This window comes from Hemitrygon akajei, chromosome 15 (genome assembly GCF_048418815.1).
Source record: "Hemitrygon akajei chromosome 15, sHemAka1.3, whole genome shotgun sequence".
Taxonomy (NCBI): Eukaryota; Metazoa; Chordata; class Chondrichthyes; order Myliobatiformes; family Dasyatidae; genus Hemitrygon; species Hemitrygon akajei.
In genome coordinates this window covers 1,592,415-1,620,034 of record NC_133138.1, presented here as the reverse complement: position 1 = coordinate 1,620,034, position 27,620 = coordinate 1,592,415, and the positions used below count along the sequence as shown (strand labels likewise).

Genomic DNA, 27,620 nt, shown 5'->3' with positions numbered 1-27,620 from the left:
GTGTCAATCAGGTTGCAGGTGATGCAACCTCTCTTTTTTTTTTTTTACTATTTTCAAAAGTTTTATTAATAAAGGGGCACAAAAATTAAGGTTAATACAAACATTCAGATAACATGCGTCAATACTCAATCTATAACGCAGGTACATTAGTAATCACTCAGAAATAAGCTCTTTCGTTGTCTAGGGTATAATACTGAGTCCAATTGGAAATATAAAGAGTCACTCTGAAGTCTGCAGGCTTTTCCCTTTTGGTTTCACGTGTTGGAGAGAGAGAGAGATAAAACGGAAAAACTTGCCGTTTACATCCGTGTAATCAGGGGAGCGATCTTCCCCGTTGTTAGTTAAAAGCGATCTTCCGTTGGTTCCAGCCACAAACCCCGCATTCGGAATTTAACGCACGTGGCTTATTTCAAAATGGCTTCCCGTTCCCACGGGAAGCGTTATCGTGCTTCTTGGTGTCTCCTTGGTGCGTCTGAGGGTCGTCCTCTTTCAGACCCTTCTTTATACTGCCTCACGGGATCTCAGGTGTCAATCAGGTTGCAGGTGATGCAACCTCTCTCTCTCAACCAGCCCACTTTGCCCGAGGGCTTTACAATGTCCCTGCGAGTTGGCACGTCTGCAGTTCCCAGGTGTCTCCTGAGAACAATGCCACAGTCACCAGCTTTTGTCCCAGTGGAATGTCTTTCCATTTCCTGTGTCCATTCAGCCTGTCTCTCTCTCTCTCTTTTGGGTCATTGACCCCCCTTTTCTAGGGCTCTTGCAATTCTCACAAAGGAGGGGGCTGGTATCATAACAATATGTACATGGAGTTTAGAAAAATAGAGGGCTATGAGTAAAGCCTAGGTAATTTCATATTCGGCACAACTTTGTGGGCCGAAGGGCCTGTATTGTGCTGTAGGTTTTCCATGTTTCTATGTTTCTGTCATAGTTTAATACACGGCTAAGGGTTGATGTAGGAGGGAGGGCATAAGATTTTTGAATTAATGGGCTCTCTTCCAGGGAAGGTGGGACATGTATAGAAATGACAGTTTGCACCTGAACTGGAGGGGAACTAACATTCTAGCAGGATGGTTTGCTAATGCTGCACAGTGGGGTTTAAATTACAATTGAAGGGGGGTGGGAACCAGAGTGCCAGAACAGTTAGTGGAGAGGTTGTGGAGGCAAATTTTGGTAAGATCTCAGACAAAGGAGAGGCTGTTGATAGGGCAAAATTGCTGTCTGCAAGATCAGTTGCATTGCAAAAGGCAGACAAATTCAAAAAGGGTGAACACAGGACTGAAGGAGTTGTATTTGAATGTGTGCAATACATGGAACGAGGTAGATGAACTTGCAGCACAGTTGCAGATTGGCGGGTATGATGTTGTGGGCATCACTGAATCATGGCTGAAAGAAGATTATAGGTAAGAGCTTAATGTCCAAAAATACACATTGTATTGAAAAGACAGGCAGGAAGGTAGAGGGGATGGTGTTGTCCTTTTGGTAAAAAATGAAATCAAATCATTAGAAAGAGGTGACATAGGTCTGAAGGTGTTCAATCATTATGGACAGAGCTAAGGAACTGCAAAGGTAAATAGACCTCATGGCAGTTGTTTCAGGCCCCCAAACAGTGCTAATTAAAATGCATGCCAAAGAGCAATATTACAATAGTCATAGGGACTTCAATATGCAGATTGGGAAAATCATTTTGGTGCTAGATTACAGGATGGAGAAATTCTAGAATGCCTGCAAGATGACTTTTTAGAGCAGCTCGTGATTGAGTCCACAAGAAGGTTAGCTATTCTGGATTCGGTGTTGTACAGTGAACCAGAATTGATTAGAGAGCTTAAGGTAGAAGAAGCATGAAGGGGTAAGTGATCATAATATGATCGAATTCACTCTGAAATTTGAGAAGGAGAAGCTAAAGTCAGATGTATCATTATTATTACAGTGGAGTAAAGGGAATTACAGAAGCATGAGAAGAGGAGTTGGCCAGAATTGATTGGAAAAGAACACTGGCAGGGATGACGGCAAAGCAGCAATGGATTGAATTTCTGGGAGCAATTTGGAAGGCACAGGATATATACAGTACATCTCAAAGAGGTGTTCTAAAGGAAAGATGACACAACCATGGCTATCAAGGGAAGTCAAAACCAACATAAAGACCAAAGAGAGGACATATAATAGAGCACAGATAATTGGGAAATTAGAGGATTAGAAAGCTTTTAAAATTGTCCTCACTCTAAATAATTTCTCCTTTGGTCCTCCCACTTCCTTCAAGCAAAAGGTGTAGCCATGGGCACTTGCATGGTTCCTAGCTGTGCCTGCCTGTTTGTCGGCTACTTGGAGCAGTCAATGTTCCAAGCCTACACTGGTGTCCGTCCCACACTTTTCCTATGCTACACCGACAACTGCATTGGTGCTGCTTCCTGCACCCATGCTGAACTTATCGACTTCATCCACTTTGCCTCCAACTTTCACCCTGCCCTCAAATTTAACTGGCCCATTTCTGACACCTCCCTCCTCTTTCATAATCTCACCCTTTCTTTATCTCTGAGACAGCTTATCTACCGATGTCTATTACAAACCCACGGACTCTCACAGCTACCTAGACTACACCTCATTCCACCCTGCTACTTGTAAAAACGCCATCCAGTTCTCTCAATTCCTCTGTCTCTGCTGCACCTGCTTTCAGGATAAAGCTTTTCCATTCTAGAACAAATGAGATATCCTCCATTTTCAAAGAAAGGGGCTTTCCTTCCTCCATCATCAACACTGCCCTCAACCACATCTCTTCTATTTCATGCACGTCTGCTCTTACTCCAACCCCCCTCCACCCCACCAGGGATTAGGGCTCCTCTTGTCCTAACCTATTACCCCACTAGCCTCGGCATCCAGCATATCATTCTCCATGCTGCCTTCTTCAATGGGATCCCACCACCAATCACATCTTTCCCTCTCTTCCGTACTTCTGCTTTCTGCGGGATCGCTCCCTTTGCCATTCCCTTGTCCATTCATCCCTCCCCACTGATCACCCTCCTGGCACTTATCCTTGCAAACGGAACAAGTGCTTCACCTGTCTCTTATCTCCTTGTCCACCCATCACCTCCCTCACTACTGTTCAGTCCCTAAATAGTCCTTCACCTGTGAGTCTGCTGGTGCCATATACTGTGTTTGGTGCTCCTATGGCCTCTTGTATATCAGTAGACATAGACTGAGAGACCACTTCGCCAAGCACCTATGCTCCATCTGCCAGAAAAAGTGGGATCTCCCAGTGACCACTTAGAACATAGAAATCTACAGCACATTACAGGCCCTTTGGCCCACAATGTTGAGCTAACCATGTAACCTACTCCAGAAGCTGCCTAGAATTTCTCTAGTGAATACTCTTCTATTTTTCTAAGCTCCATGTACCTATCCAAGAGGCTCTTAAAAGACCCTATTGTATCCGCTTCCACCATCGCCATCAGCAGCGCATTCCACACACCCACCACTTTCTGTGTGAAAAACTTACTCCTGACATCCACTCAGTACCTGTTTCCAAGCACCTTAAAACTGTGCCCTCTCACACTAGTCATTTCAGCCCTGGGAAAAAACCTGTGGCTATCCACACGATCAATGCCCCTCATCATATACACCTCTATCAGGTCACCTCTCATCCTCCGCCACTCCAAGGAGAAAACGCAAAGTATACTCAACATATTCTCATAAGGTACGCCCTCCAATCCAGGCATTATCCTTGTAAATCTCCTCTGCACTCTCTCTATAGTATCCACTTCCTTCCTGTAGTGAGGTGAAAAGAACCAAACACAGTAAACCTATTATAATTCCATTTGCCATTCCCATTCCAATATATCCATCCATGGCCTCCTCCACTGTCGTGATGAAGCCACATTTAGGTTGGAGGAACAACACCTTATATTCCACTTATGTAGCCTCCAACATGATGGCGGGAGCACTGATTTCTTAAACTTCTGATAATGACCCCACCCCACCTCATTCATCATGTTGCCTTCTCTTTTCCCTCTCTCACCTTATCTCCTTGCCCACCCATCACTTCCCTCTGGTGCTCCTCCTCCCCTTCCTTTCTTCCATGGCCTTCTGTCTTTTACCAATCAACTTCCCTGCTCTTTACTTCATCCTTCCCCCTCCAGGCTTCACCTATCACTTTGTGTTTCTCTCTCCCATCCCCCCACCTTCCTCAGCTTTTATCTCCAGTCATGCTGAAAGGTTTCAGCCAGAAACATCTACTGTTCTCAGCCTGACCTCTACTGGTAAAGAATGGCATCAAATCAGAGAAAGATGTTGAAGCTTGTGGGTTGAATTAAGGAACTACAAGGGTAAAAGGACATTGATGGCAGTTCTATTCAGACCTCAGAACAGTGGCTGGGAGGTGGACCACAGGTTACAACAAGAAATAGAAAAAGTGAGTCAAATGTTATAATAGTCATGGGAGATTTTAGCGAGCTTAAGGTAAAAGAACACTTAGGAGCCTGTGATCACAATATGATAGAGTTCAACTTGAAATTTGATAGGGAGCAAGTAAAGTCTGATGTAGCAGTATTTCAGTGGAGTAAGGGAAATTACAATGGTATGAAAGCGGAGTTGGCCAAAGTAAATTGGAAGGAGCTGCTGGTGGGGACGTCAGCATGCATTTCTAGGAAAAATGAGGAAGGTGCAGGACATGTGTATTCCAAAAATGAAGAAATACTCAAATGGTAAAATAGTACAACCATGGCTGACGAGGGAAGTCAAAACTATTGTAAAAGCAAAAGAAAGGGCATACAACAAAGCAAAAATTAGTGGGAAGTTTTTAAAAGCCTATAAAGAGCAACTAAAAAATAATCATTAGAAGGGAAAAGATGAAATATGAAAGCAAGCTAGCTGATTAGCTTAGATTAGATTCAACTTTATTGTCATTGTGCCGGGTACAGATACAAAGCCAAATGAAATGCAGTTAGCATCTAACCAGAAATGCAAAGAAGAGTGCTATTTACAAAATAACTGCGAATAAAAAGTAAGTGCTACAGCAGACAAATATAAAAGTACTGAGACAGTACAATATGGGGGCAATACTGCTTAGCGCTGTGATGTGAGGTCCAGCAGGGTCACAGCCTCAGGGAAGAAGCTCTTCCTGTGCCTGCTGGTGCGGGAGCGAAGGCTCCTGTAGCGCCTACCGGATTGGGGGGGAGTAAAGTCCATGGTTAGGGTGAGATGCATCCTTGATATGCTTTTCACCCTTCCCAGGCAGTGTTTATGGTAGATGTTCTCAATGATGGGCAATTGGATGCCGATAATCCGCTGGACAGTTTTCACCAAACGCTGGAGTGCTTTGCGGTCCAATACGGGACAATTGCCATACCACACTGAGATGCATTTGGTGAGTATGCTCTCAATGGTACAGCGGTAAAACTCCGTCAGTATCCTGGGACAGAGGTGAGCTTTCTTGAGGCTCTGCAGGAAACAAAGGTGCTGTTGCACCTTCTTGATCAGGATGGAAGAGTTCAGGGACCAGGTGAGATCCTCGGAAATGTGGACACCAAGGAATCTGAAGCTTGATACATGCTCCACTACAGCTCCATTGATGCATATGGGGATGTGAGTGTGGCTCCTAGTATGCCTGAAGTCCACAATGATCTCCTTGGTCTTCTGGGTGTTAAGGGCCAGGTTGTTGTCGGCACACCACGTGGCCAGGTGCTGAACCTCATCCCTGTAGGCCGTCTCGTCATCCCCTCTGATCAGGCCAATCACTGTGGTGTTGTCTGCGAACTTGATTATGGAATTAGAACCATGTACAGGAATGCAGTCATAGGTGAAAAGGGAGTACAGAAGAGGGCTCAGCACACAGCCTTGAGGCACGCCGGTGTTCAGGGTGAGAGAGGAGGAGGAGAGGTTGTCTAACTTAACAGATTGGGGTCTGTTAGTCAGAAATCATATCAAAGTGGATAGTAAACATTTTTTCAAGTATGTTAAAAATAAAAGAGAAATGAGAGTGGATATAGGACCACTAGAAAATGAGGCAGGAAAAATACTTACGGGGGACAAGGAGTTGGCTGATGAACTAATTAAGTATCTTGCATCAATCTTCATTGTGGAAGACACTAGCAGTGTGCCAGATGTTGTAGTGTGTGAAGGAAGAGAAGTGGGTGAAGTTACTATTACAAGAGAGAAGGTGCTCAAAAAGCTGAAACACTTAATGGTACATAAGTCACCCAGACCAGAATGAATTGAACTGACTTTATTTCTTACATCCTTCACATACATGAGGAGTAAAAATCTTTTCATTATGTTGCCATCTAAATGTGCAATGTGCAATCATAGTAATTTATAATAATTTATAATAAATAGAACAGTCAGTGTAATATAGAGTACATTCAAATCATCAGTCTGATGGCCTGGTGGAAGAAGCTGTCCCGGAGCCTGTTGGTCCTAGATTTATGCTGTGGTACCGTTTCCGGGATGGTAGCAGCTGGAATAGATTGTGGTTGGGATGGCTTGGGTCCCCAATGATCCTATGGGCCCTTTTTACATACTTGTCCTTGTAAGTGTCCTGAATCATGAACTACCACTCTCTGCAGAGTCCTGCAATTAAGGGAGGTACAGTTCCCATACCAGGCAGTGATGCAGCCAGTCAGGGTGCTCTCAGTTGTGCCCCTGTAGAAGGTTCTTAGGATTTGGGGGCCCATACCAAACTTCAAGTGTCTGAGGTTAAAGAAGTGCTGTTGTGCCTTTTTCACCACACAGCTGGTGTGTACAGACCACATGAGGTCCTCGGTGATGTGGATGCTGAGGAACTTGAAGCTATTTACCCTCTCAACCCCAAATCCATTGATGTCAATAGGGGTTAGCCCATCTGCATTCTACCTGTACTCCACAACCAGCTCCTTTGTTTTTGTGACATTGAGGGAGAGGTTGTTTTCTTGACACCACTGTGTCAGAGAGATGACTTCTTCCCTGTAGGCCACCTCGTTATTGTTTGAGATAAGGCCAATCAATGTAGTGTCGTCAGCAAATTTAATTAGCAGTTTGGAGCTGTGGGTGGCGATACAGTCATGGGTGTACAGGGAGGAAAGGCGGGAACTTAGTACACAACCTGAGGGGTTCCTGTATTGAGGGTCAGACTATTGAGTCAGATGTACTGCACCCTAGGAGTGTTTAAAAGGAGACAGATTTTTCTTCAGCGATTTGAACGAGGGATGACTGCACAAGCATGTGCACGTCAACAAGTTAGACCAGTGGGACATTTAAAAGGTGACAGCTTTTAGAGTGGGCATCTGAGTAGAGGGAGACAGAGTAGAGGGAGACAGAGTAGAGGGAGACAGAGTAGAGGGAGACAGAGTAGGGGGACTTTGGTTCGGCGGGACTTCGGTGAGGCCAGTTAGGTTATCTGTGAAGAATAGAAACAGGAAGTATGTGCGTGAGGCCAGTGTTCTGTACTGGGTGTCAGATGTGGGAAATCCGGGTGATTCCCAGCCTCCTGGAAGGCCACATCTGCACCAGGTGCGTCAAGCTGCAGCTCCTTAGGGACCAGGTTAGGGAATTGCAGCTGAGGCTCGATCAGCTTGGTCTGGTCAGGGAAAGTGAGGAGGTGATAGAGAGGAGCTATAGGCAGGTAGTCACACCGGGCCCTTGGGAGACAGCTAAGTAGGTAACAATCAGGAGAGGGAAGGGCAAGAGGCAGATACTAGAGAATACCCTACTCCTGTTTGAACACTGTTGGGGAAGATGGCCTATCTGGGGGAAGCAACAGTGGCCATGCTTCCGGCACAGAGACTGGCCCTGTGGCTCAGAAGGGTAGGGAAGGGAAGAGGAAGGCAGCAGTGATAGGGAACTCTATAGTTAGGGGATCAGATAGGTGATTCTGTGGATACAGGAAAGAAACACGGATGGTAGTTTGCCTCCCAGGTGCCAGGGTCCGGGATGTTTCTGATTGTATCCACGGTATCCTGAAATGGAAGGTGAACAGCCAGAGGTTGTGGTACATATTGGTACCAACGACACAGGTAGGAAAAGGGAGCAGGTCCTGAAAACAGACTACAGGGAATTAGGAAGGAAGTTGAGAAGCAGGACCTCAAAGGTGGTAATCTCTGGATTACTGCCTGTGCCACATGACAGTGAGTGTAGGAATAGATTGAGGTGGAGGATAAATGCGTGTCTGAGGGATTGGAGCAGGGGTCAGGGATTCAGATTTCTGGATCATTGGGACCTCTTTTGGGGCAGGTGTGACCTGTACAAAAAGGATGGGATGCACTTGAATCTGAGGGGGGCCAATATCCTGGCAGGGAGGTTTACTAAGTCTATTGGGGAGAGTTTACACTAGGATTGCTGGTGAGTGGGAACCGAACAGAAGAGATGGAGAAAGGGATGGTTGGCTCACCACTAGAGAAAGCTTGCAGGCAGTGCGAGAGGGAGGATAGGCAGGTGATAGAAAAGGTATGCGGTCAGACTGATTGCTTGAGATGTGTCTATTTTAGTGCAAGAAGCAATATGCACAAAGTGGAGGAGCTTAGAGCGTGGATCAGTACTTGGAGCTATGATGTTGTGGCCATTACAGAGACTTGGATAGTTCGGGCAGGAATGGGTACTTAGAGTGCCAAGCTATAGATGTTTCAGAAAGGACAGGGAGAGAGGCAAAAGAGGTGGGGCTGTGGCACTGTTGATCAGAGATAGTGTCACGGCTGCAGAAAAGGACGGAGTCAGGAGGGATTGTCTACTGAGTCTGTGGGTGGAAGTTGGAAACAGGAAGGGGTCAATAACTCTACTGGGTGTTTTTTATGGACTACCCAACAGTAAGAGGGACATCGAGGAGTAGATAGGGAGACAGATTCTGGAAAGGTGTAATAATAACAGGGTTGTTGTGGTGGGAGATTTTAATTCCCCAAGTATTGATTGTCAACTCCCTAGAGTGAAGGGCTTAGATGGGTTGGAATTTGTTAGGTGTGTTCAGGAAGGTTTCCTGACACAATATGTAGATAACCCTACAAGAGGAGAGGCTGTATTTGATCTGGTATTGGGAAATGAACCTGGCCAAGTGTCAGGTATCACAGTGGGAGAGCATTTTGGAGATAGTGATCACAATTCTATCTTCTTTACCATAACATTGGAGAGGGATAGGAGCAGACAAGTTAGGAAAGCGATTAATTGGAGTAAGGAGAAATATGAAGCTACCAGGCAGGAACTCATAAATTTGGAGAAGGAAATCTGAGAATCGGAGTGGGAGTGCGGCGGGAGCCATTTTGATTTTTTCTTCTTCTCAGCGGAGTTAAGAGAGGTGGGACTGCGCAGGCGTGTGACGTCAGGCAGTGAAGCGGTGAAGATTTTAAAAGGACACAGCCTTATACAGTGGACAGTGTCATTTGTGGGCAGTGGAGTGAGCCGGGAGCAGAGTGAAGGCTTAAGGGCTTAGGCAGAAACGGGTGAGGCAAAATAGATAGATAGATAGATAGATAGATAGATAGATAGATAGATACTTTATTCATCCCCATGGGGAAATTCAACTTTTTTTCCAATGTCCCATACACTTGTTGTAGCAAAACTAATTACATACAATACTTAACTCAGTAAAAAATATAATATGCATCTAAATCACTATCTCAAAAAGCATTAATAATAGCTTTTAAAAAGTTCTTAAGTCCTGGCGGTAGAATTGTAAAGCCTAATGGCATTGGGGAGTATTGACCTCTTCATCCTGTCTGAGGAGCATTGCATCGATAGTAACCTGTCGCTGAAACTGCTTCTCTGTCTCTGGATGGTGCTATGTAGAGGATGTTCAGAGTTATCCATAATTGACCGTAGCCTACTCAGCGCCCTTCGCTCAGCTACCGATGTTAAACTCTCCAGTACTTTGCCCACGACAGAGCCCGCCTTCCTTACCAGCTTATTAAGACGTGAGGCGTCCCTCTTCTTAATGCTTCCTCCCCTGTTATTTGAGGAAAGGGGGAAGTATGAGTGTGAGGGCAGCTTGTTGTTCTCGGTGTCAGATGTGGGAGGTCCTGGAGCCTCCCATCCTCCCGGACATCCACATCTGAGCCAGGTGCGCCGAGCTGCAGCTCCTAAGGGACCGTGTTAGGCAACTGCAGCTGCAGCTCGATGACTTTTGTCTGGTCAGGGAGAGTGAGGAGTTGATAGAGAGGAGTTACAGGCAGGTGGTCACACCGGGGCCACAGAGACAGACAAGTGGGTCACGGTTAGGAGGGGGAAGGGGAAGAGGAAGAGTCAGGTACTAGAGCGTACCCCAGTGGCTGTACCCCTTGACAATAAGTACTCCTGTTTGAGTACTGTTGGGGGGACAGCCTACCTGGGGGAAGCAACAGTGGCCGTGCCTCCGGCACAGAGTCTGGCCCTGTAGCTCAGAAGGGTAAGGAAATGAAGAGGAAGGCAGTAGTAATAGGGGACTCGATAGTTAGGGGGTTAGATAGGCGATTCTGTGGATGCAGTCAGGAGACCCGGATGGTAGTTTGCCTCCCTGGTGCCAGGGTCTGGGATGTTTCTGATTGTGTCCAAGATATCCTGAAGTGGGAGGGTGAGGAGCCAGAGGTCGTGGTACATATAGGTACCAATGACATGGGTAGGAAAAGGGAAGAGGTCCTGAAAGGAGAATATAGGGAGTTAGGAAGGGAGTTGAGAAGAAGGACCGCAAAGGTAGTAATCTCGGGATTACTGCCTGTGCCACGCGATAGTGAGAGTAGGAATGGAATGAGGTGGAGGATAAATGCGTGGCTGAGGGATTGGAGCAGGGAGCAGGGATTCAAGTTTCTGGATCATTGGGATCTCTTTTGGGGCAGGTGTGACCTGTACAAAAAGGACGGGTTGCACTTGAAACCTAGGGGGACCAATATCCTGGCGGGGGGATTTACGAAGGCTACTGGAGAGACTTTAATCTAGAATGGTTGGGGGGTGGGAGTCAAATTGAAGAGACTGGGAGAGAGGAGGTTAGTTCACAAATAGAGAAAGCTAGTAGACAGTGTGTGAGGGAGGATAGGCAGGTGATAGAGAAGGGGAGCGCTCAGACCGAAGATGTAGGGGAGAAGGAAGAAAAAGATAATAAAGTTGTTTTGCACCGTTAGAGATAAACAGAGAGTAAGAGGTTGAGAGTTTCTTAAATGCATCTATTTTAATGCTAGGAGCATTGTAAGAAAGGTGGATGAGCTTAGAGCATGGATTGATAACCTGGAAATATGATATTGTACCTATTAGTGAAACATGGTTGCAGGAGGGGTGTGATTGGTGACTAAATATTCCTGGATTTCGTTGCTTCAGGTGTGATAGAACCAGAGGGGCAAGAGGGGGAGGTGTTGCATTGCTTGTCAGAGAAAATATTACAGCGGTACTTTGGCAGGATAGATTAGAGGACTCGTCCAGGGAGGCTATTTGGAGGGAACTGAGGAATGGGAAAGGTGTAGTAACACTTATAAAAGTGTATTATAGACCACCTAATGGGGAGTGAGAATTGGAGGAGCAAATTTGTAAAGAGATAGCAGATATTTGCTGATATTAGCAGATATCAGTGCTTCCTCAAATTGTACACAATTACACCTTGGACTACCGACTTCAGAGAGAAATACATTGTCTTGTTACGTATTACAATGCATCATTGCTTGAATTTGTACAATTCACTCAACACTAACCTGGAATGTTATACAATACACAAGGACCAAGTTGCTTTGGATAGAATAGAATAGAACTTTATTGTCAATTTGTAAGGAGATAGCAGATATTTGTAGTAAGCACAGGGTTGTGATTGTGGGAGATTTTAATTTTCCACACATAGACTGGGAAGCCCATACTGTAAAAGGGATGGATGGTTTGGAGTTTGTAAAATGTGCACAGGATAGTTTTTTGCAGCAATACATAGAGGTACCAACTAGAGAAGGGGCAGTGTTGGATCTCCTGTTAGGGAATGAGATAGGTCAGGTGATGGAGGTATGTGTTGGGGAGCACTTCGGGTCCAGTGATCACAATGCCATTAGTTTCAATATAATTATGGAGAAGGATAGGACTGGACCCAGGGTTGAGATTTTTGATTGGAGAAAGGCTAATTTTGAGGAGATGCGAAAGGATTTAGGAGTGGATTGGGACAATTTGTTTTATGGGAAGGATGTAATAGAAAAATGGAGGTCATTTAAAGGTGAAATTTTGAGGGTACAAAATCTTTATGTTGCTGTTGGGTTGAAAGGAAAGGTTAAAAGTTTGAGAGAGCCATGGTTTTCAAGGGATATTGGAAACTTGGTTCGGAAAAAGAGAGATACCTACAATAAATATAGGCAGCATGGAATAAATGAGGTGTTCGAGGAATATAAAGAACGTAAGAAGAATCTTAAGAAAGAAATTAGAAAATCTAAAAGAAGATCTGAGGTTGCTTTGGCAAGTAAGGTGAAAATAAATTCAAAGTTTTTCTACAGTTATATTAATAGCAAAAGGATAGTGAGGGATAAAATTGGTCCCTTAGAGAATCAGAGTGGACAGCTATGTGTGGAGCCGAAAGAGATGGGGGAGACTTTGAACAATTTATTTTCTTCGGTATTCACTAAGGAGAAGGATATTGAATTGCATAAGGTAAGGGAAACAAGTAGGGTAGTTATGGAAACTATGATGATTAAGGAAGAGGAAGTACTGGCACTTTTAAAGAATATAGAAGTGGATAAGTCTCCAGGTCCTGACAGGATATACCCTAGGACCTTGAGGGAAGTTAGTGTAGAAATAGCAGGGTCTCTGACAGAAATATTTCAACTGTCATTAGAAATGGGGATGGTGCCGGAGGATTGGCATATTGCTCATGTGGTTCCATTGTTTAAAAAGGGTTCTAGGAGTAAACCTAGCAATTATCGGCCTGTAAGTTTAATGTCAGCGGTGGGTAAATTAATGGAATGTATTCTTAGAGATGGTATATATAATTATCTGGATAGACAGGGTCTGATTAGGGACAGTCAACATGGATTTGTGCACCAAAGGTCATGTTTGACAAATCTTTTTGACTTTTTTGAAGAGGTTAATAGAAAAGTTGACAAGGGTAAAGCAGTGGATGTTGTCTATATGGACTTCAGTAAGGCCTTTGACAATGTTCCGCACAGAAGGTTAGTTAGGAAGGTTCAATTGTTAGGTATTAATATTGAAGTAGTAAAATGGATTCAACAGTGGCTGGATGGGGAGATGCCAGAGAGTAGTGGTGGATAACTGTTTGTCAGGTTGGAGGCCGGTGACTAGTGGTGTGCCTCAGGGATCTGTACTGGGTCCAATGTTGTTTGTCATATACGTTAATGATCTGGATGATGGGGTGGTAAATTGGATTAGTAAGTATGCAGATGATACTAAGATAGGTGGCGTTAGATAGATAGATAGATAGATAGATAGATAGATAGATAGATACTTTATTCATCCCCATGGGGAAATTCAACTTTTTTTTCCAATGTCCCATACACTTGTTGTAGCAAAACTAATTACATACAATACTTAACTCAGTAAAAAAATATGATATGCATCTAAATCACTATCTCAAAAAACATTAATAATAGCTTTTTAAAAGTTCTTAAGTCCTGGCGGTTGAATTGTAAAGCCTAATGGCATTGGGGAGTATTGACCTCTTCATCCTGTCTGAGGAGCATTGCATCGATAGTAACCTGTCGCTGAAACTGCTTCTCTGCCTCTGGATGGTGCTATGTAGAGGATGTTCAGAGTTTTCCATAATTGACCGTAGCCTACTCAGCGCCCTTCGCTCAGCTACCGATGTTAAACTCTCCAGTACTTTGCCCACGACAGAGCCCGCCTTCCATACCAGCTTATTAAGACGTGAGGCGTCCCTCTTCTTAATGCTTCCTCCCCAACACGCCACCACAAAGAAGAGGGCGCTCTCCACAACTGACCTATAGAACATCTTCAGCATCTCACTACAGACATTGAATGACGCCAACCTTCTAAGGAAGTACAGTCGACTCTGTGCCTTCCTGCACAAGGCATCTGTGTTGGCAGTCCAGTCTAGCTTCTCGTCTAACTGTACTCCCAGATACTTGTAGGTCTTAACCTGCTCCACACATTCTCCATTAATGATCACTGGCTCCATATGAGGCCTAGATCTCCTAAAGTCCACCACCATCTCCTTGGTCTTGGTGATATTGAGACGCAGGTAGTTTGAGTTGCACCATATCACAAAGTCCTGTATCAGTTTCCTATACTCCTCCTCCTGTCCATTCCTGACACACCCCACTATGTGGATAATGAAGTAGATTTTCAAAGCTTGCAGAGAGATTTAGGCCAGTTAGAAGAGTAGGTTGAAAGATGGCAGATGGAGTTTAATGCTGATACGTGTGTGGTGCTACATTTTGGCAGGAATAATCAAAACAGGACATACATGGTAAATGGTAGGGCATTGAGGAATGCAGTAGAACAGAGTGATCTAGGAATAATGATGCATAGTTCACTGAAGGTGGAATCTCATGTGGATAGGGTGGTGAAGAAAGCTTTTGGTATGCTGCCCTTTATAAATCAGAACATTGAGTATAGGAGTTGGGATGTAATGTTAAAATTGTACAAGGCATTGGTGAGGCCAAATTTGGAGTATTGTGTACAGTTCTGGTCACCAAATTCTAGGAAAGATGTCAACAAAATAGAGTACAGAGGAGATGTACTAGAATGTTACCTGGGTTTCAGCCCCTAAGTTACAGGGGTAAGTTTTTTTACACAGAGAGTGGTGAGTGTGTGGAATGGGCTGTCGGCGACGGTGGTGGAGGCAGATACAATAGGGTCTTTTAAATGACTCCTGGATAGGTACATGGGGCTTAGAAAAATAGAGGACTATGGGTATCCCTAGGTAATTTCTAAGGTAAAGGCATGTTCAGCACAGCATTTTGGGCTGAATGGCCTGTTTTGTGCTGTAGGATTTCTATGGGTTTTTTTTTTTCTGGTATGGTGCCAGCGGACTAGAATATTGCAAATGTTGCTCCACTCTCTAAGAAAGGGGGAAGATAGCAGCAAGGAAGTTTTGACCATTTAGCCTGACCTCAGTGGTTGGGAAGATGTTAGAATCAGTTGTTAAGGATGAGGTGTTGATGACTTGGTGACACAGGACAAGATAGTACAAAGTCAGGAATCCTGCCTGATGAACTTGTTGGAATTCTTTGAGGAGATTACAGGTAGGACAAATAAAGGGGTTGCAGTGGATGTTGTATATTTGGACTTTCAGAAGGCAAATGCCATGTTAGCATTCATTTCAAGAGGTCTAGAATACAAGAGCAAGGATGTGATGCTGAGAATTTATAAGGCACTGGTGAAGCCTCACCTTAAGTATTGTGAGCAGTTTTGGGCTCCTTATCTTAGAAAAGATGTGCTGGCATTGGAGAGGATCCAGAGGAGGTTCACAAGGATGATTCCAGGAATGAAAGAGTTATCATACAAGGAACGTTTGATGGCTCTGGGTCTGTACTCACTGGAATTCAGAAGGGTGAGGGGGGGATCTCATTGAAACCTTTCAAATGTTAAAAGGCCTAGACAGAGTAGATGTGGAAAGGATGTTTCCCATTGTGGGTGAGTCTAGGACAAGAGGGCACAGCCTCAGAATAGAGGGGCGCCCTTTCAAAACAGAGATGTGGAGAAATTTATTTAGCCAAAGGGTGGTGAATTTGTGGAAATTGTTGCCACATACAGCTGTGGAGGCCAGGTCATTGGGTATAATTAAAGCAGAGATTGATAGGTTCTTGATTGGACATGGCATCAAAGGTTACGCGGCTAAGGCCGGGAGCTGGGGTTGAAGAAGGAGATAGAAAAAAGGATCGGCCATGATTGAATGGCAGCAGACTCGATGGGCCAGATGGCCTAATTCTGGTCCTATGTCTCATGGTTTTATGGTTTAAACTGGAGAGGTTTCAAAGGAGATTCATGAAAATGATTCCAGGATTGAATGGCTTTGCATATGAAGCGTGTTTAATGGCTCCGGGACTGAATTCACTGGATTTCAGAATAATGAGGGGTTGTCTCATTGAAAGGCCTTGATGAAGTGTGGAAAGGATGTTTCCTATGATGGGAGAGTCCAAGACAAGAGAACACATGTTCAGAACAGTGGGGCATCCTTTTAGGACAGAGATGAAGAGGAATTTCTTTCACCAGAGGGATGTGATTCTGTGGAATTCTTTAAGTATATTTAAGGCAGAGATTGATGGTTTCTTTATTGGTCAGAACATGAAATGATTCTGGGGAAGACAGGAGATTAGGGCTGAGAGAAAAATTAGATCAGGATGATGAAATGGCAGAGCAGACTCAATGGGCCAAATGGCCTAATTCTGCTCAAGTATCTTTTGGTCTTACATTTTCCTGAGAGTAATATCTACATTGGTATCATCCCAAAGGCACTACACAATAGCATTAAACAATTAGGGCTACACAGCAATATCTATGTAAATCTTCAGAAAGCCACAATATTAAACACCACTAGAATAGGCTGAAAGTTCCTAACAATTGGGAAATGAGTGTGCTTGGCTATGCCTGTGCCTCAGGATTCACCAGCTTGAGCCGAGACTAAATAAATTGCCATAATAATAATTGTACAGTTAGAGTTGATCTTCTGCTCACTAATGACATTTGCAGTCGAGTCATGTCTCTATCGTTTCAGAGTCAGGTTTATTATCACCAACATATAGTATGTTGTGAAGGGTTTTTATATAGTGACAGCAGTACAATGCAAAGCATGAATATATTACAAAAGGGTACAAAAATAAATCAATAGCACATAAGAGGAATATCAAGGTAGTATTCATGGGTTCATAGATCGTTCAGAAATCTGATGGTGAAATCTGAAGCTATTCCTGAATTGTTGAATGTGGGGCTGCAGGCTCCTGTACCTCCTTCTTGATGGTAATAATGAGAAGAGTATGTCCTGGCTGGTTTCTGGCTTCTTCCTTCTTCCTTTCCAGTTCTGATGAAGGGTTTCAACACAAAAGCTTTTTTCCATTCTGTAGATACTGCATGACTTGCTGAGTTCCTCAAGCATTTTGTGTATAAAGTCAAGTCAGTTTTTATTGTCATTTCAACCATAACTGCTGGTAAAAATGAGACAACATTTTTCAGGACCATGGTGTTACATGAAACAGTATGAAAACTAGACTGAACTACGTAAAAAACAACACAGAGAAAAGGAAAACTACACTAGACTACAGGCCTACCCAGGACTAAAGGAGAGAGAGATTTGAGAGTTTGGAGTGATTCAGAGCAATAGGTTAGCTGCTGGCTTTGAGGACTGAAGAGTGTGTATTTCTCCAGATTTTCTGCATCTGTAGAACATCTTATGTCTTCTTTCTACTCTTAATAGTGGACAGAGATCTGACCTGTGCAATTTCTCCATCAGTAGCACAACGCTGCCCCCCAGTGTACATTATAAAGATTAGCTTATTTGTAACGTACATCAAAACTTACAGTACAAGGAAATGTGTATTTTAGACTATAAGACAATAAGATATAGGAGCAGAATTAGGACATTTATCAAGTCTGCTCTGCCATTTCAGCAAGGCTGAATCAGTTTTCTTCTCTGCCCTAATCTCCTGCCTTCCCTCAGAATCCCTTCATGTTCTGACCAATCAAGAAACCATCAATCTCTGCCTTAAATATAATTAAAGACAACATCCACTGCTGCATGTGGCAACAAATTCCATAGATTCACCACTCTCTAGATAAAGAAATTCCTCCTCATCTCTGTTCTGAGGCTGAGTCCTCTGGTCCTGGACTTTCCCACCAGAGGAAGCATCCTCTCCACCCACTCTATCAAGGCCTTTCACCATTCAATAGGTTTCAATGAGGTCACCCCTCATTCTTCCGATTTCTAGTGAATACAGGCCCAGAGCCATCAAACATTCTTTGTATGACAAGCAATTCCATCCTGAAATCATTTTCATGAACCTCCTTTGAACCCTCTCCAGTTTCAGCACATCCTTTCTAAGATATTGGGCCCAAAACTGCTACAATATTCCAAGTGAGGCCTCACCAATGCTTTATAAAGGCTCAGCAATACATCCGTGCTTTTATAAGACCATAAGACATGGGAGCAGAATTAGGCCATTCAGCCCATCGAGTCTGCTCTGCCATTCCATCATGGCTGATCCCGGATCAAGAGGTCCAGAATGCAAGAGCAAGGAGTTATTTTTTCTCTTCATTTAGAAAGTAGACAACCCTTTCATTTTTTTCTACCAAAGTGCATGACCATATACTTCCCAACACTGTATCCTATCTGCCATTTCATTACTCATTCTCTTAATCTGTAGAAGTCCTTCTGTAGGTTCTCTATTTTCTCAAAACTACCTGCCCCTCCACCTATCTTCTTCATATCATTTGCAAACTTTCAACAAAGTCAACAATTCCATCTTCCAAATCATTGACATATACATAAAAAGAATTGGTCCCAACCAGATCCCTGTGGAACACCATTAATAAGACTGTAAGACCATAAAACATAGGAGTAGAATGAGGCCATTCAGCCCATTCAGTCTCCTCTGCCATTCCATCATGGCTGATCTCAGAGTCCACTCAATCCCATACACCCACCTTATCACCATATTCTTTGATACCCTGACCAATCAGGAAATGGTCAAATTCTGCCTTAAATATACCCCAGATTTGGCCTCCACTGCAGTCTGTGGCAGAGTATTCCAAAGATTCACTACTCTCCAGCTAAGAAAATTCCTCCTTAGCTTCCTTACCTCTGTTCTAAAAGGTTGTCCCTCAATGTTGAGGCTGTCTAGTTCTGAATACCCCTACTATTCTCTCCACATTCCTACTATCTAGTCCTTTCAACATTTGGTAGGTTTCAACGAGATCCCCACTTATTCTTCTAAATTCCGGTGAGTACAGGCCCAAAGCTGCCAAACACTCCTCACATTTTAACCCCTTCATTCCCGGAATCATCTTGTGAACCTCCTTTGTGAAATTTGGGGCCCAAAACTGTTGGCAATATTCCAAGTGCAGCCAGTGTCTTATAAAGGCTTAGAATTATCTCTTTGCTTTTATATTGTAGTCCCCTAATCACCAGCAGCCAACCAGAAAAGGCTCCCTTTATTCCCACACTTTGCCTCCTGTGAATCAGCCACTGCTTTATCCCGGCTACAATATTTCACATAATACTATGGGCTCGTAGCTTGTTAAACAGCCTCATGTGTGGCAGTTTATCGAAGGCCTCCTGAAAATCCAAGTGCACTACATCTACCGATTCTCTTTTGTCTATACTGCTTGTTACTTCTTAAAAGAATTCCAACAGATTTGTTAGGCAAGATTTTCCCTTCAGGAAACCATGCTGACTATGGCCTATTTTATCATGTGTATCCAAGTACCCCAATACCTCATCCTTAATAATCTACTCCAACATCTTCCCAACCACTGAGGTCAGATGAACTGGCCTTTAATTTCCTTTCTTCCTCTTCTCTCCCTTCTTGAAAAGTGACATTTGCAATTTTCCAATCTTCCATAACCATTCCAGAATCTAGTGATTCTTGGAAGATCATTAGTAATGTCTCCACAATCTCTTCAGCCATCTCTATTTTGATTTTGCATCAAATCAAATCAGAGAGGACTGTGCAAATGTTGCCATGGACCAACATAGCATGACCACAACTCATTAATCCTAGCCCACACTTTTCTGGAATGCGGGAGGAAACCAGAGCACATAAGGAAACCTGTGCCTTCATGTGGAGAATGTACAAACTTCTTACAGACACCAGCAGGAATTGAACTCCCATCTTGAATCATCAGGGAAGAGGGTTAAAAGCCAGAAGGCACATACTCAGCAATTCAGGAACAGCTTCTTCCCCTCTGTCATCTGATTTCTGTATGGTCACTGAACCCATGAAGACTACCATGCTACTTTGTTACATTTCTCCTACTTTGCACTGTGTGTTTATTTTAACGTAACTATTAAATAGACATATATTTCCTGTAATTTATTTTTTTCTCTATATTTATTTATCATGTATTTCATTGTCCTTCTGCCATGAAGTTAATGAAATTTCCGACACATGCCAGTGATATTATACTTGATTCTGATTCTGAACTTAGACTGGCTGCTGTAATCATGTATCTCTATTTTCTATGTTCTATGTTTTTTTCTGTTTCTGCTGACCTCTAATTCTTTCCCTAACTGTTTTCCCCAGGGTCATCCCTGCAGAGGTTTGACACATTGAGATTTTCCTAAAACCTATCACTCAGACCCAGAATAGATTTGTTTATTTCGTGGACAGTTCTGTGTGCAGAGGAGACCTGTTGATGCTTCAGTCAGTATGGAAGCATTTAATGAAATGTAATAAAATTTGTGAAATGTGCAGAAATAAAGACTGACAATCAATGTACAAAAAAAAAGACCGTGCAAATAACTCTGTGTGTGTGTGTGTGTATATACATACATACATACACACACACACAGCTGACAAGAGCACTAGATATAAAGTACATCTACTGAGTGACCCAATCATGTTTTACATGTGGTGGAATATTATAAACTCTGTCAGTGACGATCTGAGTCAGAGGAGTTTTTAGGGATCTACTGATGTTTCTGCTGATGACTGGTGCATTCCAGTAACTCATTCACAAAGCCCGTTATCCTCTGCATTGTGTATACAAACCACTCACTGCTTGACACGCTGATGAATATCTAGTGTCCTGAGCATTTACCAACTGTTCACAGTCTCAATTTGCTAGGATTGTATCCTTTGCTGAGATTTCTGCTGAGAAATGTGCCAGTGAACTCCTTGTGTGTCAAAGAGAATGCACGTATCATTCAGACCCTGAATCAATTTATTGATCTCCTGGATTATTGATCAGTTCTGTGTGCAGGGGAGACCTGTATCACAAAGAGTGTTACAGTCAGTATAGAAGCTGTAAGCTGAGCTCCTGACTGTCAAACAAATGTCACTGATCACAGGGATTTGAATGTATGGACATACAAAACCCAAGGAAGATTTGTTAACAGAGCAACCCCTCTCCACAGTTTGGTATTCAAGGACTAATATGAAGAGAATCATCTTGCAGACACCTACTCACTGACTGTCTGACCACAAAATGTGATACTCTTAGTCCAAGGAAATGGCAGACCACCGTAGAATTCTGACGTGTACTCTTCCATACCAGGAGGAGAAGAAATGCTCCTCAGACAGGATGAAGAGGTCAATACTCCCCAATGCCATTAGGCTTTACAATTCAACCGCCAGGACTTAAGAACTTTTTAAAAGCTATTATTAATGCTTTTTGAGATAGTGATTTAGATGCATATCATATTTTTTACTGAGTTAAGTATTGTATGTAATTAGTTTTGCTACAACAAGTGTATGGGACATTGGAAAAAAAGTTGAATTTCCCCATGGGGATGAATAAAGTATCTATCTATCTATCTATCTATCTATCGATATCATAATGACTTCTGATCACTGCATGTGACTGAATTACCTAAGTTTGCCTGCTTGGGATGTACTGATGTCATTGCTGGGAACTAGGGAATGGTCTAAACAGAGTTCAGCTACTTAACAAGCTATGAGCTTGCTATTGCAAGCTGCCATGGTATTGCAGGAAAGATTCTAGCATGGATAAAGCAGTAGCTGATCAGTAGGAGGCAAAGATTGGGAATAAAGGGAGCCTTTTCTGGTTGGCTGCCAGTGACTAGTGTGTTCCACAGGGGTCTGTGTTGAGACCGATTCTTTTTACATTATATGTCAATGATTTGGACGATGGAATTGATGGCTTTGCTGCAAAGTTTGAATTGAATTAAATTGATTTTATTACTTACATCCTTCATATACACAAGGAGTAAAAATCTTTATGTTACGTCTCTGTTCAAATGTGCAAAGTGCACTTATAGTCATTTATAATAAATATTATGTACAACAGATAGTCAACATAACATAGAAGTACAGTGGTGTTAGCATGAATTAATCAGTATGATGGCCTAGTGGAAGAAGCTGTCTCGGAGCCTGTTCATCCTGATTTTTATATTGCAGTACCGTATCCCGAATGGTAGCAGGGGGACATTTTGTGTTTGGGGTAACTCAGGTCTCTAATGATCCTTCGGGCACTTTTTACACACCTGTCTTTGTAAATGTCCTGAATAGTGGAAAGTTCACATCTACAGATGTGCTGGGCTGTCCACACCACTCTCTGCAGAGTCCTGCTATTGAGGGAAGTACAGTTCCTATACCGGGTAGTAATGCAGCCAATCAGAATGCTCTCAATTGCGCCACTGTAGAAAGTTCTTAGGATCTGGGGGGCCATACCAAACTTCTTCAACCGTCTGAGGTGAAAGAGGCACTGTTGTGCATTTTTCACCACACAGCTAGTGTGTACAGACCACATGAGATCCTCGGTGATGTGGATGCCGAGCAACTTAAAGCTGTTCACCCTCTCAACCCCAGATCCATTGTGTCAATAGGAGTTAGCCTGTCTCCATTCCTTCTGTAGTTCACAACCAGCTCCTTTGGTTTTGCAACATTGAGGGAGAGGTCGTTTCTTGACACCACTATGTCAGGGTAATGACTTCTTCTCTGTAGGCTGCCTCATTATTATTTGAGGTAAGGCCAATCAGTGAAATGTCATCAGCAAATTTAATTAGCAGATTGGAGCTCTGAGTAGCAACATAGCCATGGGTATACAGAGAGTAAAGAAGGGGACTTATTACGCAGCTCCGAGAGGCTCCTGTGTTGAGGGGCAGAGCGGCAGAGGTGAGGGAGCCCACTCCTGCCACCTGCCGGCGATCTGACAGGAAGTCCAGGATCCAGCTACACAAGACAGGGTGAAGGCCGAAGTCCCTGAGCTGCCTGTTGAGCCTGGAGGGAATTATGGTGTTGAATGCTGAACTCTAGTTCTAGAACAGCATTCTCACATAAGGACAGAGTGTAGTGCAGTGGCTATTGCATTATCTGTTGATCAGTTGTGTCGGTAGGTGAACGAGATCTAGGTGTTCTTGTACATCAGTCAATGAAAGCAAGCATGCAGGTACAGCAGGCAGTGAAGAAAGTTAATGGCATGCTGGCTTTTATAACAAGAGGAATTGAGTATAGGAGTAAAGAGGTCCTTCTGCAGCTGTACAGGGCCCTGGTGAGACCACACCTGGAGTATTGTGTGCAGTTTTGGTCTCCAAATTTGAGGAAGGACATTCTTGCTATTGAGGGAGTGCAGCATAGGTTCACAAGGTTAATTCCCGGAGTGGCGGGACTGTCATATGTTGAAAGATTGGAGCGACTGGGCTTGTATACATTGGAATTTAGAAGGATGAAAGGGGATCTGATTGAAACATATAAGATTATTAAGGGATTGGACACACTGGAGGCAGGAAGCATTTTCCTGCTGATGGGTGAGTCCAGAACTAGAGGCCACAGTTTAAGAATAAGGGGTAGGCCATTTAGAACAGAGATGCAGAAAAACTTTTTAACCCAGAGAGTGGTGGATATGTGGAATGCTCTGCCCCAGAAGGCAGTGGAGGCCAAGTCTCTGGATGCGTTCAAGAGAGAGTTAGATAGAGCTCTTATAGATAGCGGGGTCAAGGGATATGGGGAGAGGGCAGGAACGGGGTACTGATTGTGTATGATCAGCCATGATCACAGTGAATGGTGGTGCTGGCTAGAAGGGCCGAATGGCCTACTCCTGCACCTATTGTCTATTGTCTATTGTGAATTGAGGGGATCCAGAGTGAATGGTAGCATGCTGCTAATGTAGTCCTTGACCAGCCTCTCAAAGCATTTGCTTATTATTGAGCTGAGTGTGACAGGACGCCAGTCGTTCGGTCATGTTACCTTGGTCTTTATAGGTACTGGAACAATGGTGGATGCTTTGAAGCAGGAGGGCACTCTACACTGAGAGAGGGAGAGATTAAAAATGTCTGTAAACACACCTGCCAGTTGGCCGCGCACATCCTGAGTACTCACCATGGGATGCTGTCTGGTCCAGCGGCCTTGCGACTGTCCACCCGTTGGAAACATTTGTGTACTTTGACCTCAGAGATGACCAAGCTGCCAGTCACATTATCTGCAGGTCTTCTCAGGGGCTCAGTATTGGCAGCATCGAATCAAGCGTAAAAAAAATTTAGTTTGTCTGGGAGAGAGGAGCTACGATACGAAGATAGGCAGAGGGCCAAGTAGCTTTGAGGAAGCAGAGAGGCTACAGAAGCACTTAGACAGATTAGGAGAATGGGTAAAGAAGTGACAAATGGAATAGTGTCAGGAAGTGTATGGTCATGCGCTTTAGTAGCAGAAATGAAAAGGTAGACTATTTTTTAAATGGAGAGTCAATACAAAAACCTGAGGCATAAAGGGACTACAGGATCCTCGAAAGGTTAATTTTCAGGTTAAGTCTGTGGCGAGGAAGGCAAATGCGATGCTAGTATTAATTTCAAGAGGTCTAAAATATAAGAGCAAGGATGTAATGTTAAGGCTTTATAAAGCACTGGTGAGGCCTCATGTGGAGTATTGCGAGCAGTTTTGGGCCGCTATCTTAGAAAGGATGAGGGTTCAAAGGAGGTTCACAAATACGATCCATGATTGAATGGCTTGTTATATGAAGAGCATTTGATGGTTCTGGACCTGTATTCACTGGAATTCAGAAGAATGAGAGGTGACCTCATTGAAACCTATCATTTGGTGAAAGACCTTGATAGAGTGAATGTGGAGAGGATGTTTCCTACAGTGAGAGAGTCTATGACCAGAGGGCACAGTACAGAGTAGTAAGACTTTTAGAATAGAGATGAGGAGGAATTTCCTCCTCAGAGAAAATACAGAGAATAGTGAATCTGTGGAATCCGTTGCCACAGACAGTTGTGGAGGTCAAGTCTTTATGTGCATTTAAGACAGAGGCTGATAGATTCTTGAGTGGTCAGGGCATGAAGGGATACAGGGAGAAGGCGGGAGATTCTGGCTGAGAGGAAAATTGGATCAGCTATGATGAATTGACGGAGCAGACTCGATGGGCCAAATAGTTTATACCTTATGTACTGTTGAGTATAGTAAAGCATTTAATACTCGCTAATCTAGAAGTAGAGTAGACCAATGCAAGTGAGACACATTTTAATGTACAGTGGCAAATACCTATTGTGTATCTTGAAATAATTAATGTAGCTGTTTGGGTACTGAATGGAATCTCAGAGCGAAGATGGCAACTGTTTCTAACTTTACAGAATACAAAAGCCTTTAAAGCAGCTTTTCAGACCCTATGCATATACTGGTGTAAAGGGACTACACTGGAGGGCTTCACTGAAGCATATAAGCCTCTTGTTCTGATATATGGTGTATATATGGACTACACTAAAGTATATTAGCCTCTTGTGTGTATACACAGACTGCACTGAATAATATATTTGTAAAATGCTCACATACAGTTTGTACTCTGGAGCGTTCCAAAGCTACAAGATAGCTGTCCAGGTACCATAGAGTATACTAAAGCATTAATGATACTCGGTTATTTAACTGTGTGTTTAACCTCATCATTTATGTATTGTCATGAAACATAAAAACAGAGAAACATAGAAAACCTACAGCACAATACAAGTCCTTCAGCCCACAAAGCTTTGCCGAACATGTCCCTACCTTAGAACTACCTAGTCTTTACCCTTAGCCCTCTATTTTTCAAAGCTCCATGTAGCCATCCAGGAGTCTCTTGAAAGACCCTATCCTTTCCGCCTCCACTGGCAGCCCATTCCACGCATTACCACTCGCTGCGTAAAAAACTTACCCCTGACATCCCATCTGTACCTACTTCCAAGCAGCTTAAAACTATGCCCTCTCATACTAGCCATTTCATCCCTGGGGAAAAGCCTCTGACTATCCACATGATCAATGCCTCTCATCATCTTGTACACCTCTGTCAGGTCACTTCTCATCCTCCATCATTCCAAGGGGAAAAGGCCAAGTTCACTCAACCTATTCTCATAAGGCATGCTTGCCAATCCAAGCAACATCCTTGTAAATCTCCTCTGCACCCTTTCTATGGTTTCCACGTCCTTCTTATAGTGAGACAACCAGAATTGAGCACAGCACTCCAAGTGGGTTCTGACCAGGGTCCTATATAGCTGCAAAATTACCTCTTGGCTCTTAAACTCAATCCCACAATTGATAAAGGCCAATATACCGTATGCCTTCTTAAGCACAGAATCAACCTGCGTAGCAGCTTTGAGTGTCCTATGGACTCAGAGTCCGAGAACCCTCTGATCTTCCACGCTGCCAAGTGTCTTACCATTAATACTCTATTCTGCCATCATATTTGACCTACCAAAATGATTCACCTCACACTTATCCGAGTTAAACTCCATCTGCCACTTCTCAGCCCAGTTTTGCACCCTATCAATGTCCTGCTATAACCTCTGACAGCCCTCCATACTATCCACAACACCCCCAACCTTTGTGTTATCAGCAAATGTACTAACCCATCTGTCAGGAACGCGGCCGGATGGACCCAAACGCAGGACGCAGACACTGAAGTACTAGGGGGAGGACAGGATGGGGATGCCATGGCATTTAAGGATAGAGCTGGGGTTCAGGTCGATAGTGTCAGGCAGGCAGAGTGGAGCGGGCTCCCGGAGTTCAGGCCGGCAGAGCGGAGCGGGCTCCCGGAGTTCAGGCAGGCGGAGCGGAGCGGGCTCCCGGAGTTCAGGCAGGCAGAGCGGAGCCGGGCTCCCGGAGTTCAGGCAGGCAGAGCGGAGCCGGGCTCCCGGGGTTCAGGCAGGCAGAGCGGAGCCGGGCTCCCGGGGTTCAGGCAGGCAGAGCGGAGCCGGGCTCCCGGGGTTCAGGCAGGCAGACAGACAGGTCTAGGTGGCGATAGGCTGGCGGAGAGCCCTCCCTGGGCTGGCCGCATATATCCCGGGTAGGGCCGCCTACCAGGTGGAAACACCGGAGGCCTGGGCACAACGCGAACCCCTAGGCAGGTGCGGGGCACAATCCCAGAGTTTGGGCGGAAGAGGAAGATGGGGCAGTACCCCCGCAGGGCAGCAGCAGACCGGCCAGGTCTGCCCGATGGAGGCAAGGGATAGGAACGGGCAGAAACACCACCTGGCAGCGGCAGGTCGGCCGGAACTGCCCAACGGAGGCAAGGGGTAGGAATGGGCATAGGTCCAGGGTGACCAACACAACAGTCATGATAACAGGAAAATCAGGAAAGGCCAGCAGAGAGCACGACTGCGCGAACAACACAAATGAGCGGAGAAGCGGGGCCAGCGCATGGGAAGAAAGGTGGGGGAGAGGACCAACCTGGCAGTACTGGTACAGGGCAGAGAAGCACGATGAGGAGTAGATCTGAGCCCGGGCAGGATAACAGAATGCAGAGAAGAGTTCAGAGCTGGCGGAGAACAGGAAACAGAACAAAACAACCACCCACCTGGTCCCAGTCCCAAGGCCCCTTATAAGCACCTGCAGCTCAATGAGTCACAGGTGTGCCTCCTTGAGCCAGGAGGGTCCTAACTAGTTCACGGGTGACGGGAGGGACAACTGCAGGACCTGGAGTCCGGAGCCCTTGGACTGGATCGAGACCTGGAACGCAGATTCAGGACCGGACTGGACCCTGACACCATCCCTCTACTTCCTCATCCAGGTCATTTATAAAAATCACAGAGTAGGTCCCAGAACAGATCCCTGAGGCACTCCACTGGTCACCAGCCTCCTTGCAGAATATGACCCATCTACAACCACTCTTTGCCTTCTGTGGGCAAGCCA

The 27,620-nt window shown here is 44.3% G+C and overlaps 1 protein-coding gene across 3 annotated transcripts in view; it reads left to right on the top strand.

The window, feature by feature from the left end:
• LOC140739096 (glutamate receptor 1-like) overlaps nt 1–27,620 on the top strand; it is a 643,907-nt gene that overhangs the window by 163,421 nt on the left and 452,866 nt on the right. The gene's annotated exons all lie outside the window — the stretch shown is intronic.